This window comes from Schistocerca nitens, chromosome 4 (assembly GCF_023898315.1).
Source record: "Schistocerca nitens isolate TAMUIC-IGC-003100 chromosome 4, iqSchNite1.1, whole genome shotgun sequence".
NCBI lineage: Eukaryota > Metazoa > Arthropoda > Insecta > Orthoptera > Acrididae > Schistocerca > Schistocerca nitens.
In genome coordinates, this window is record NC_064617.1 from 665639470 (window position 1) to 665651494 (window position 12025).

Here is a 12025-nt window from a genome sequence, read left to right on the forward strand (position 1 = left end):
TGTATTTAGTCTTACAAAAACATTCTTGGGTAATCTTTTCCATATGCAGTTGTTGAAACTTTGATTTGTATTAACGCGTGCTCCAATGAAGACATTTACTAAGAAAAACAGGGTCCCTCAGGTCTCTAAAAATGGTTTTATTTCATTATGTTAGTGTTGCAAGGCCAGATCAGTCAATCATCCAGACTGTCCCCCCTGCAACTACTGAAAAGGCGGCTGCCCCTCTTCAGGAACCACACGTTTGTCTAGCCTCTCAACAGATACCCCTCCCTTATGGTTGCACCTACGGTACGACCATCTGTATCGCTGAGGCCTGCAAGCCTCCCAACCAACGGCAAAGTCCATGGTTCGTAGGGGTAGCATTAAAATAATAACAAGCATAAAAATGACTTAACTTGGTTCTGGATGCTACTTACAATTGACAATCTGAAGTTCCTTTGGTCTTGGTACGTTAATCTTATTCTCACATGTCTCTGATACTCGTACAGACTAATGCAAACTGACTAATGGGAGGTCTGTACACTCGTTATAATACCTCGCGCGTTCAGGTATCACTGCGCGAATGTGATCCACTAGGAGAAGAGGTTCTACGTTAGCAGCAATCTCATTGGCTGCTTTACATATTATTACACGGATCGGCGGAAGCAGAATTTGGTCCGTCTTTATGGCAGCGCCATCTCGTACTGTGGAGACAAACGAGCGATGCGCCTGCGCTGTTGTGCTTAGCGGGGCGCGCTCTAGTGGGATAGTTGTGTACGCGCTGACTACGCGGAACTATGTCCACAACATATATGTTTTAATGTTTTTTGTTGATATCAGGTAATGCCGCACACTTTCTAAACAAATCAGAAGTAATTTGAATGTTTTTGAAGCTGTTTAGGGTTATTAAAAATTACCAAGAAATTTATTCATTTTTTTCCCAAAATACTTCCTCAAATTGAGGTACCATTTAATCCAATGTTATACATTTTAAGGAGACCAATTTTTACCAGATATGCATGACGTGATGGCTGAGATACCAGACCTATTTAATTCCACTTATTATGTGTATTGAAAGGATAAAAAAATCACCTCTTACATTTTAATTTTTATAATTTCTCCCCTAATAAATGTTTTTTTTGTATAATTTAGTTGCTTCTGCAATAAAGCTTACGTCTACTACATACGTATGCATTATTCCAAGTTACAGAAAAAAATTTGGAAATATTTGTACCTGAATTATGAAAAATAGAACTTGCGAGAAATGGCGAATGAAGATATGAGTCCAATTAAACTGTGCCTCAGAACATACCTGAAGCATACTCTTCATCCTGCCGCATTTCTCCATCTTCAACCTTCCTCTTGGCATTCCTTTTAGCACTTCTTGCCTTTTTTTGGTAACTTGAATAGCGAATCTTTCAACTTCATGCACCCGTTGTCTGTCACCCGCAAGCAATTTATCTTCCTTATTAGAGCCACATTTCATGCCTAAATGTCTCAGGCCTTCCAACCTTCCTATCACTCCATCATTGAAGCATATCACTGGATCTAGTACGCCAACTATTATTGTATTTAGTCTTACAAAAACATTCTTGGGTAATCTTTTCCATATGCAGTTGTTGAAACTTTGATTTGTATTAACGCGTGCTCCAATGAAGACATTTACTAAGAAAAACAGGGTCCCTCAGGTCTCTAAAAATGGTTTTATTTCATTCATAACAGACTCAGGAAGACGATGCTTATGATGTTGTCTTTTAGTGTGTGTGTGTGTGTGTAACCACACCAAGTTTCTGCTCCATTAGTGAAAAGTCCGTGAACAAGGTGGTCATCTGTGGACAACTTACGAAAGTAGATGCCCCATACAGCTTTTATCATTGCTGTAACATCATTCAGAGGTCCAGTTCGTGTAATGGACAGTCCGTAATAACCCTGAAGGTTTATTTCAGTTTCCATCAATCTGCCGCGGCCAGAAAAAGATTTTCTAACAGATAACAACTTTGCTTTCACTTCTCTTCGTAGATTCGTCAGTCTAGCACCGAGCACCTTTTGCAGTTTTGTTACCAAGGTATCACCATAAACATTGAACTCATTAATTTTATTGAAAGCTTTAGAGTCCCCATCGCCTAGGTACTTCGTATAGCTAGCGTTATAAACGGGTACCGACCTCTGAAATACTTGTAGAGCTCCATCACCCTTCATACCTCCACTATAACCATCATAATTCTCAGAACACTAATGTTCAATATGTCTTTCAGTGTTACCATGCCAGGTGGGGCAGTTCTTAGATAAGCACTCAATATCAACAACTTTTCCATTCTCCAGAGAAGTAGTATATACAATACCATTCAAGGAACCATGTCCTCGGCGTTGCCATGTCCCAGCAAGTGCAACAGCAATGTCCCTAGTTCCACTAATATTTACAGTTTCTTCTACTGCACGTTTCATAGATTCTTTAGACACACCCGTCAAGGCACGTAAAAGTATTTTTATGTACTTGCTGAACCTACAGGGAGGGGGGGGGGGGAAGGGGGGGGCGAGGAGGGAGGTCCATCAAACCACAAAATGTTTGAGCAGCCTTTTTCTCATTTCCTACTGCACTCATTGCATACACTAACTTCTAATGTACATCATATGTATATTTCGCACCATGTTCGAAGTAATTTTCGAGGTAGACTTATTGCACAATCTGCACAGAGCAACTAATTTTGACCCTAAAATCTTCCTTCTACTTTGTTCTTCAGTTATTTCTAGGCAGCCTACACCATCACATTGTTCACATTTCGCCACTTCCTGTATCAAAGAAGATAAGATGCCCAAATAGACAACAACAAATCCACTAAAAACAGCGTCATCGTTAAAAGAAAAATTTGAATCACCATGAGGCGTGTCATGTGGGAGTTTCTTCCACGAAGAACCGATACATAGGTTACTTTAATCAGTGTGGCTTGCTTTGTTTGTGAACTGGTTACCACGGAGTTTCCTTTTATTGAGTTTCTTGATGCGTGGCCTAGTTCGTATTTATTGCGCACTAAAGGATATGTACTTCCACAAATATATGTAGCATTTGGGCAAGGAACACTCAGTAACACGTGAACAAACTGCTTCAGCGAAACAAAAGTAAATACTAGCAAAGATAATCATTTACAGACATTAGAAACCTGCACTGTTACCAACATATACAAAGTGTCATACGGATCATCGCTGGAAACAGAAGGTTCACAGTTTTCTAAATAATACTGGTTTCTGTAACAGAAATAAAGGGGGATGTAACGGCATACAGGACCGTAACTTTAAAATTTGGTGTATATAGGTCATTTTCCGTTTGAAACACTACAATCAGTGTAATCAGGAAAGACTATAGAATTTAATAAATTAAAAAAAAATTGATTTTTCTGCCATTTATAAGTATCCTGTATCCTTAAACGACGCTCTAGAGACAGTATCGCCAAACGTGTTCTTCAATAAGTTTCATAAAACCGAACAACAATACCAAAATTGGACAAGAGATTGTAGTAAGGATCGAACCTGAGCAAAAGGCTGATCAGTTTCGGGCGCTATCACCTACACTATGAGAACAAGTGACACTAAATGTACCGTGCGAGCTACTTGAATCTGCGCGCCCAACGGTCTGATTGGCTTACTTCAATGCTAATTAACTTGGAGACGCCGCGCTGGGAAGCCGCTTGGTCCAGGGCGCCTTGTCCTGGTCCGTGCGGCTCCCCCCGTCGGAGGTTCTAGTCCTCCCTCCGGCATGAGTCTGTGTGTTGTCCTTAGAGTAAGTTTAAGTTAGATTAATTTGTGTGTAAGCTTAGGGACCGATGACCTCAGCAGTTTGGTCCCACAAGACCTTACCACATATTTCCAAATTTTCTCTAACTCGGAGACTGCGCAACGTATCGAAATTTTTCTTAAAAGGTATTTGTCAGCACAACTTATCCTGCGACACCCGTACAGGCTTTTAAGACCGTTTCTACTTACCCTATGTTCCTTGCATATCAGGTTAACAGCCTCATTGATTGAGCATTTATATAATAGAACACAATCTTAATTAATTTTGATTCCTTATCACTGTATAAACAGATTTCATTTTTATTTGCGTGTTATAGCCTAATGCTAAACAGGAAATCCAAACAAACAAAATTTCTCTTTTTACTGACCCCTTTCTACACATTACATGTTAAGTAGGCAGTACAGTAACCTGGTACTATATTATACAAAATTGTCTATCTATAGCACCTAATGTTGGTTTTAAACTTACAGGAGGAATTATAATGGATCACCCCTTTTTGCTTTCTTGTATCTCTTGGACATGTTTATCATTAATTTTTGAGGTATTGTGCATGACAGGTAAAAAAGTAATTTATTTTATGAAACCTTAGTCACTCTGTGACAAAAGATGTGCTGATAATATGAGCTTCCTGGGATAAGTTGAAAAAATTATAAAAAAAATTGCAGGGAACACGCTTTTAGTAAATCAAGTATAGTTATAGGGTAGTTCAACGAAGAAATTTTCTTGCAGACCATCCCGATAGTTTTCTGCTTTTCTTAAACCCTCTCTTTGCTCGACAGTACCTTTAAACCTCTCATCATGTCTTGTTTATATCAAATATTTCTGTTTTCCTTTTCTTCTAGATTTTAACTCTTTAAGAGGCTTTTGCAAAGTATAATTGGAATGAAGCTCTGTAATGATTATAATCTGCACCCTTTTACTTGGGAAGTACGTATTGCCAACACTAAAGGGGCTCATAATACTAACACAAATACTATTGGGACTTCTGTATTGATGACTTCTATCAGTAAACTGTTAGCCGTCAGTGTGTGGGTGGATAACAGAAAAACATTAGTAAAAAGTAGTCCTGAATGCAAATGTCTTACAACAACATTTCTGTATTAAACCTCAAATTAAAGTATCTGTCAGCAGTGTACTGTTATTGTTTCACAAAATACTCTACCTTTAGTCGTTAGTTCAGATAAAGTAATATCGTCTTGTATATCATTCACAAATCACCTGCTGTAGAAACTTTGTTTGTGTGTTACACAGCTATGAGAATGCGACTGACAGCTTTTCAGTGAGTCACAGATGCTCCTACTTTGAAATGGAATCCAGTTCGGTGGATACCCTTTGTGATCAATGTCATGATATTGTCTCTGGCAGCCTGCAGGACTCAGAAAGATGGTGATATCTGTTTTGATAATAATATGAAAATCAACAAGCTCAAGTAAAATAAAACACGGATGCTCTGGCGTATTGTTCTTTGGCTAAGCAGACGTAAATGAGTTTTAACTGATTTCATAACATGGTATACAAGTTGCATCAGGTCGATATTATGAACAGAGATTTTCAGTTTCCACAAGGACTACTGCTTGGTTGTGTATTTGAGTAGAAGCCTTCCGTTGATTACTACTTTCGAGTTAAATTTTCGTAAGCTTGGCCCTAACACTATTCAGATATAAACAAAATGGTCCATAATTATGTTACAGTCTTCACGGATTGACAATGCATTCGCGACTGTTCCGACTACACTTCCAAGTCCCTTCTAACTACTTCAGGCTTGCGACTTGGTCATACTCTTCTTCCGAACTCCTCCTAGTCGCGGCTAACAAGAAACACTTATTTCTACAGAATATACTGCCTTTCCCTCAAATATTTTGACATGCCACGATCGACTGCCTTTACACTCCTCAGTTCCGTCCTCAGCTGTTCGCTAGTCAATTCTATGTTAGAATGTCCGTGAGAACTTTTATATAGATGATATTTTTGTTAACTAAGCGAAGAAACAGAAGAATGTTCATTTATTCACTGAAATAACATTAGCAGTCAGATGACAGAATTAATTGTCATTACAAATGTTTGCAACATTTTACACATCTAAAAATCCCAAAATAAGTGAAACTGTTTAAAAGAAAGAAAATAGAGTACTTATAGTTCTGCAACGGTTCCAATTAGCTACTGAATTAGTGGAGAGACTGTTGTATTGACACCAGTGAGGACAACTATATATTCATCTCACATGAAATCAGAAATTAGACCAAGCTCGAACTTATGAGGCAAGGTATTTCGGAAGTTTTTTGTATTTCTTATATACCTACATAATTTGACTGACTGAAAGGACATTCAAAAACATAGTATCGCAAATTATGCCATAAAGTAACATTATTAACACTCATAACTGCTCATGATACATCCAGCTATAATCAAGTTCTGTATTATGATCATCTTTCGACAGCGTAGTATCCTCATGGTGAGACTACAACTGCTGGTCGTCTGACGAGTAAATCCACCTGTTTCTAACTAGCTATAGCGTGATTTGTCATATGCGGATGCCAGTATTTATTCCTCAGATGTACCTAGATTTTGCATGAATGTTTCGAGGGAGTTTCTGTTCGGAAATGCATGATAGTGCAGACTTCATAATGATTCTAGTTTCACAATAGCCTTGAAAGGCTGTAATGCGACCAGTCACATTAAAATCGTCGATGTGTATTCATTTCGTTGTCTAGTGATATCTCTCGGTAAGATATTCTTTGACTGGCGTATGTAGTTTTATAATATCATTTATGGTCGGAGGATTACAATTCCGCTACACAGTGAAAGGGATCAGGTGGGGAGACCACATATGCTTCTTTTATCAGATATAGTTAGTGCATACTCGTTCTACGTAGGTAGTATTTCGTTACGACGTGCTCTGATGAATGTATTATTAGCAAGTCAAGAACTCAACCTGTTGGACTGCCTATAGAGACATCTCGATACAAACATTGTAGAGCACGTCTGGAATGAAAGGAGAATGCCGAAGCCGATTATTTCCCATCACAGCCTTTTCTGAGAACTCGACTTCCGTTCGAGCTCTCGGAACACGTCAGAAAGACAACGCAACATCGCTGCAAACAATCTGTGGAAACAAAGATACTTGCAAAACAATGTTCCGCGTCAGTTTCAAAAAAAAAAAAATGCCTAAGTGGAAGTGACGTTTATCATTAAAGAAATGTATTGCCCGACCTAGAGGACATACTCACTCAAATCTAAAACGGTCGCATACTTGTTCAAAAAATTTATTTACTTTATTAACTTATAGCAAGTACTTTCTTTATTCCTAAAATACTTTTAGGTTTAATGACAGTTTCTAAATATGTTTCTTATCAAATTACATGTTTTGCACATTTTGCTACGCCATAAGCATTCCTCTTATGAATTACCATGTCTTCTAACTCTTGCGACGTCCAGTGTTGAAAATATTTTCTCATTCTATGATTAATCTTATTTTTTATACCTTGTGTTCCAAAAGCTTCTTAAAAAGTAGTAACAATATAAATGTTTCAATAGGTCATCTAGCACATTTGCAGCGATACGCAAATTGGTTGTAAAATGACTGACACTGCTGCGTCCCCATACTAGATATACCCAGTTAAATGTGCTACGCGTTTTCCTGAAATGGTTGGGGAAAAATGACGATTCACGAAGCACGAAAGTTATTATTTTGTCTCATTTGCACTATTTGAGAGAAAGAGAATTTAGCTCATGTCATAATTGTCTACGATATCATAGAGTAACAGTATATTCCAGCTGCTTGACGTAAGTCAGATAACGTTTGAGCAATTTTCGTGTTCTGTCTTGTGGGGAATATAAGGGAAGCTATAGAAATAAACTCATACTAAAACGCACTAGAAACTCATCTTGAATTTGCAAGTTCACTTAAAAGAAGGCGTGCTGGGAAAAGGCTGCACCAAGTATTACAATCATCGGTAAATAACTAGTGAAGTGTTTGCGTTTGTGTGTGTGTGTGTGTGTGTGTGTGTGTGTGTGTGTGTGTGTGTGCGTGTGTGTGTGTGCCTTTATGTGCATTTTGTGCATAATAGACTACTTCTGAACGTCTGAAGTGATACGATCAGGATCCAATGTTTGGTTACTCTAGCTCAAGGAATACACAGATGTATAAATTTGCAATTTTCTTTCGATCACTGGCTTAATTTCTAGAAGAATGTTCTTAGCAGCATATGAACTGATATAATTCACTGGTTTAATACCTCAATAAATAGTTTTAAATAACAGTGACTCTGAAGCTACGTTATATACAGGCCGGAAGATAATGTAATCAAAGGGCTGGTACAGTCTCACAGTTTTCCGTCTACCACATTCTCTAGCAGCTCTTAATAGTTTCGCCGACAGAATGTTTGGAAGTGGGTTTAGGGATGATCTTCTGTTTAACGTTCGCGTGCCGCTATGTTTATGAGACTTTCTCTGCCGCACTTGTGGAAGGAATTCGATACTTACGTGCACAAAAAAACTATTTCTATGACAATATATCGATATCAAAACTAGAATTCTGCGGATGTTATGTCGCACATCAGTTCCAGAATAGTAATAAAAAATGTTCAAATGTGTGGGAGATCTTATGGGACTTAACGGCTAAGGTCTTCAGTCCCTAAGCTTACATACTACTTAACCTAAATTATCCTAAGTACAAACAAACACACCCATGCCCGAGGGAGGACTCGAACCTTCGCCGGAATCAGCTGCACTGTCCATGACTGCAGCGCCCTCGACCGCTCGGCTAATCCCGCACGGCAGAATAGTAATAAAATTATATTGATAGAATGACCGTGTTGATTGCAACGCCTTTTCTTACAGAAAACATCATCAATAAGAAAGATAATATTAAAGCTGGTTCTGTGTTTTAAGACTGCGTCTTCATCAGGGAGTGAAAATGAAACGCCTTAAAAAGTAATTAATTCCCATTTCGTTCTCATTTACGTTTAAATTCGTTTAACGTTTGAAACGATTAGCATAAAAATTCATTGACATCTGGTCGTTAAAATTCAGTTTTGTCTTCCCTCATAAAACTTTCCTCATTTATATGCTGATTTACTTTGTGTCCTCGACTGTTAACATTTGTTAATGCCTGTATTGATATGCATAGCTCGAAAATAAGTTTGCTTCCTCTCCATTCCCGACCACTTTAGGCCACAAACACTGTGACATTGGCTGCAGATTATAACTGTATTTGCAACACTGCCCTGTAATTGATGATACAATAATCAAACACTCTATAACAGAAACTTCATTTGGTATGGTAACGAAATGCTATTGCTGAAACCGTTCGTGTGCCCTGTAACTGATGATACAATAATCACACACTCTATAACAGAAACTTCATTTAGTGTGGTAACGAAATGCGATTGCTGAAACCGGTCGTGAAGTAAGTCCAATTTTTTTGTGAGACGAGGAAAAAAGATGAAAACTTTGGATTGAAATATAATCGTAATGTCACTTCGTTTATACATCTTACACATATATTAGGTTTCTGTGTTTCATTTATGACGGATATGAAACTAATATCCAGTGTTACCTTAATTTTATTTTGTGTGTTACGTCATTATTTTTCGTTCGTCTCTCAGACTGAAGACACAAGACACAAATTGGTTTGGGTTGCACGTGGCTTAGACTCGAAATTGATAATGGAACTGCACGAATTCTGATGTGTATTTATTTGGAAAGAAGAGATTAACATTTTATGCTGTAGTTTCATTCTGGTATTAAAAGTTCCATTTGCATAACACCGTTATGCAAATTAAGGCCTTTAAAACCAGGGGACAAATTCTGTAACAAAAACGAGGGAGTGGGATAACACAATGGAAGTTCCATTTCTCATGGCAACGTAGGGAATAAAAGAAAAGAATTTGCAGCACGTTTGTATAATTCTCCTCAGAATGCTTGTAATTTTCTCGCCGATTTGATTATGCTTTAAGACCATGGAACACTTTTAAAAAACCTTTCTTACATCGTTGCAAAGAAACTACCCTACAGGTATTCTATTATCGTTGGTAAGACTGATGCTGCTGTGGCGGCTGCCGTATTCTCTTTGCTCCAATAGCACCAAAAACTACAAGCCATAGATATTACGGGGATGAAATGACATGACTAATTGAAGGAGTTGCAGGGAAGGTTATGCATGATTTTCTTTCCTTAATTTCGTACTACGAATATGAGATACCTACGCTCTCTAAGTATTGGTAAGTCCGGCTTCATTTACACAGTTCAAATTATAGGATTGTTTCAATCTAAAATTGAAACAAATTATCAGTCCACTTGTAACATTTAACCTCATTTCTACTTTCCAATGCTAGAGAACTGTTTTTCTGCTATTCTTCTACTGCGTTTTCTTAACCTTACTATCCCTCTTTAGAGTTTCGCAAGCGAGAACGTCACCCTAGTTAATCAGTATAGGTCTAGGAGAGGAATTTAAGGTTTTTAGTCAATGTTAACCTTGTGTGTTTGAAACTATTCATCCACCACAGTGCCGTTAATAGTTCTCAAGCATCATGCCACAGAAATTGTTACAATATCTTCAGTTTACATGCCTGTTTTATAAAAGTTACCCTGTGTATCAAACGCTAGCCAATTCTGCAGCATGCGAGAATGGATAAATGTGAAGGTAGACCGTGATCGAAATTTTAGACCTAAAATCAAGTTCATCTTGAAAGTAAAACTTTCGGCTAATTCTGCCACGTATTGATACAGATCTTTCGTTCCACAAAACCGACTATAGACCATCGATATTTAGATTTCTTCTGTGTCTAAGGTGAGATGAAAAGTGAATGTCCTTTGTACTCTATGAATGGCTGCTTCAGTTAATGACTATATTGTAAGTGTATTTTAGTATTTCTTTAAGCGATGGTGGCATTCACAAGGTACGACAATCTAAACTTGCCGAAAGTCGATCACAGTCGCTTGAAAGGTAGCATTAGATACACTCCTTAATCGTAAAGATAAACGAAGCACTGCTCTGACAATTTTCCATAACAAATATGTAATACATAAAATAAAAATTACGCTAAATATTCGCATGTAGTTGACTGATAATGTTTTACCTGTAACATCTGCTGACATAGTCTTCATGTCTTCATAACTGCATTTAATTTCACTTTTTTCGGGTATTCTCGGTCACTTCTGCATTACTAAAGCAACTGTTTGATGACATCAAGGTGGTGTAGTATCAGCAATGCTATCTTCAATAAATATCATGATCTACTCATCTTTTTCCCACATAAGATTAATTATCTCTTTAAGATCATCTGATACAAGCGTCTGATACACCCATCGTATCTTCAGTTATTCTGCAACAACGCTTTGTGTGAACTGTTTTCAGCGTACTTGTCATTTCGATAAGTAGTGTGGTCCGTGGAAACACCACAGAAATCTCGAATCAGTATACTACTGCTACAGCAGACTTGATTTAGGCACACAGGGCGATTTGATGTCGAATCAGCAGTTCTAAAATAGTGTCTATAGAAACCAGTCCTGTCGGTACTACACAGAATTAGAGAGCTGTCGGAAAGGATGAGGACGTATTCTGTCAGGTTGGAGCGAAAGTCGAAAATTCTGTTGTCTGTTGAGTTTAAGCTGCCTACACGTCGATAACGAATATAAGTAGTGCAGTATCGAAGAAAAAGTGGTATTTCACGTCAGCGACGTGAATGACGATTTGTTTAATAGTTAGATGTATACTGGAACGTGTACAGCAAGGTAAAAAAAAGAGCACTTACACCTTCATGGAAAAACTCTCCTCGTATCACACAAAAGAATAGTAGTAAAAACAGTAGTAGCATTGGATCACTTTTACAAGAACGTCACAGTTGTGATAGTTTAAAGAAGGAATAGGCAGCTTATATATTCCGACGTTTACATAGGTATGGGTTTCGTTTGACAAGGGTGGGCCAGGTAAGACCCGGTGTCTGACTGAAGTAATTACAGGAAACCCGGAAACCTAACGCAGGATAGACGGGCGGAGATGAGAGACTCCACTGTTGGGAGACCCTTACACATCCTTCATACAGTACTCATCTCTCCCCAAACGGTTTCCATATTTTGAGAGCCCTTAAGAAAGACATTCGAGGCCATCTATTTGTTTCAGACAAAGAGGTGCTCGCATGGAAAAATCCATGATTCCGTGGGCAACCTCATACATTTTTCCATTACGGCAGTGATATTCTCGTCATTCTCTTCGACGTACCCATTATGTTTAAGCTCGAAATATCTTCTAAGATA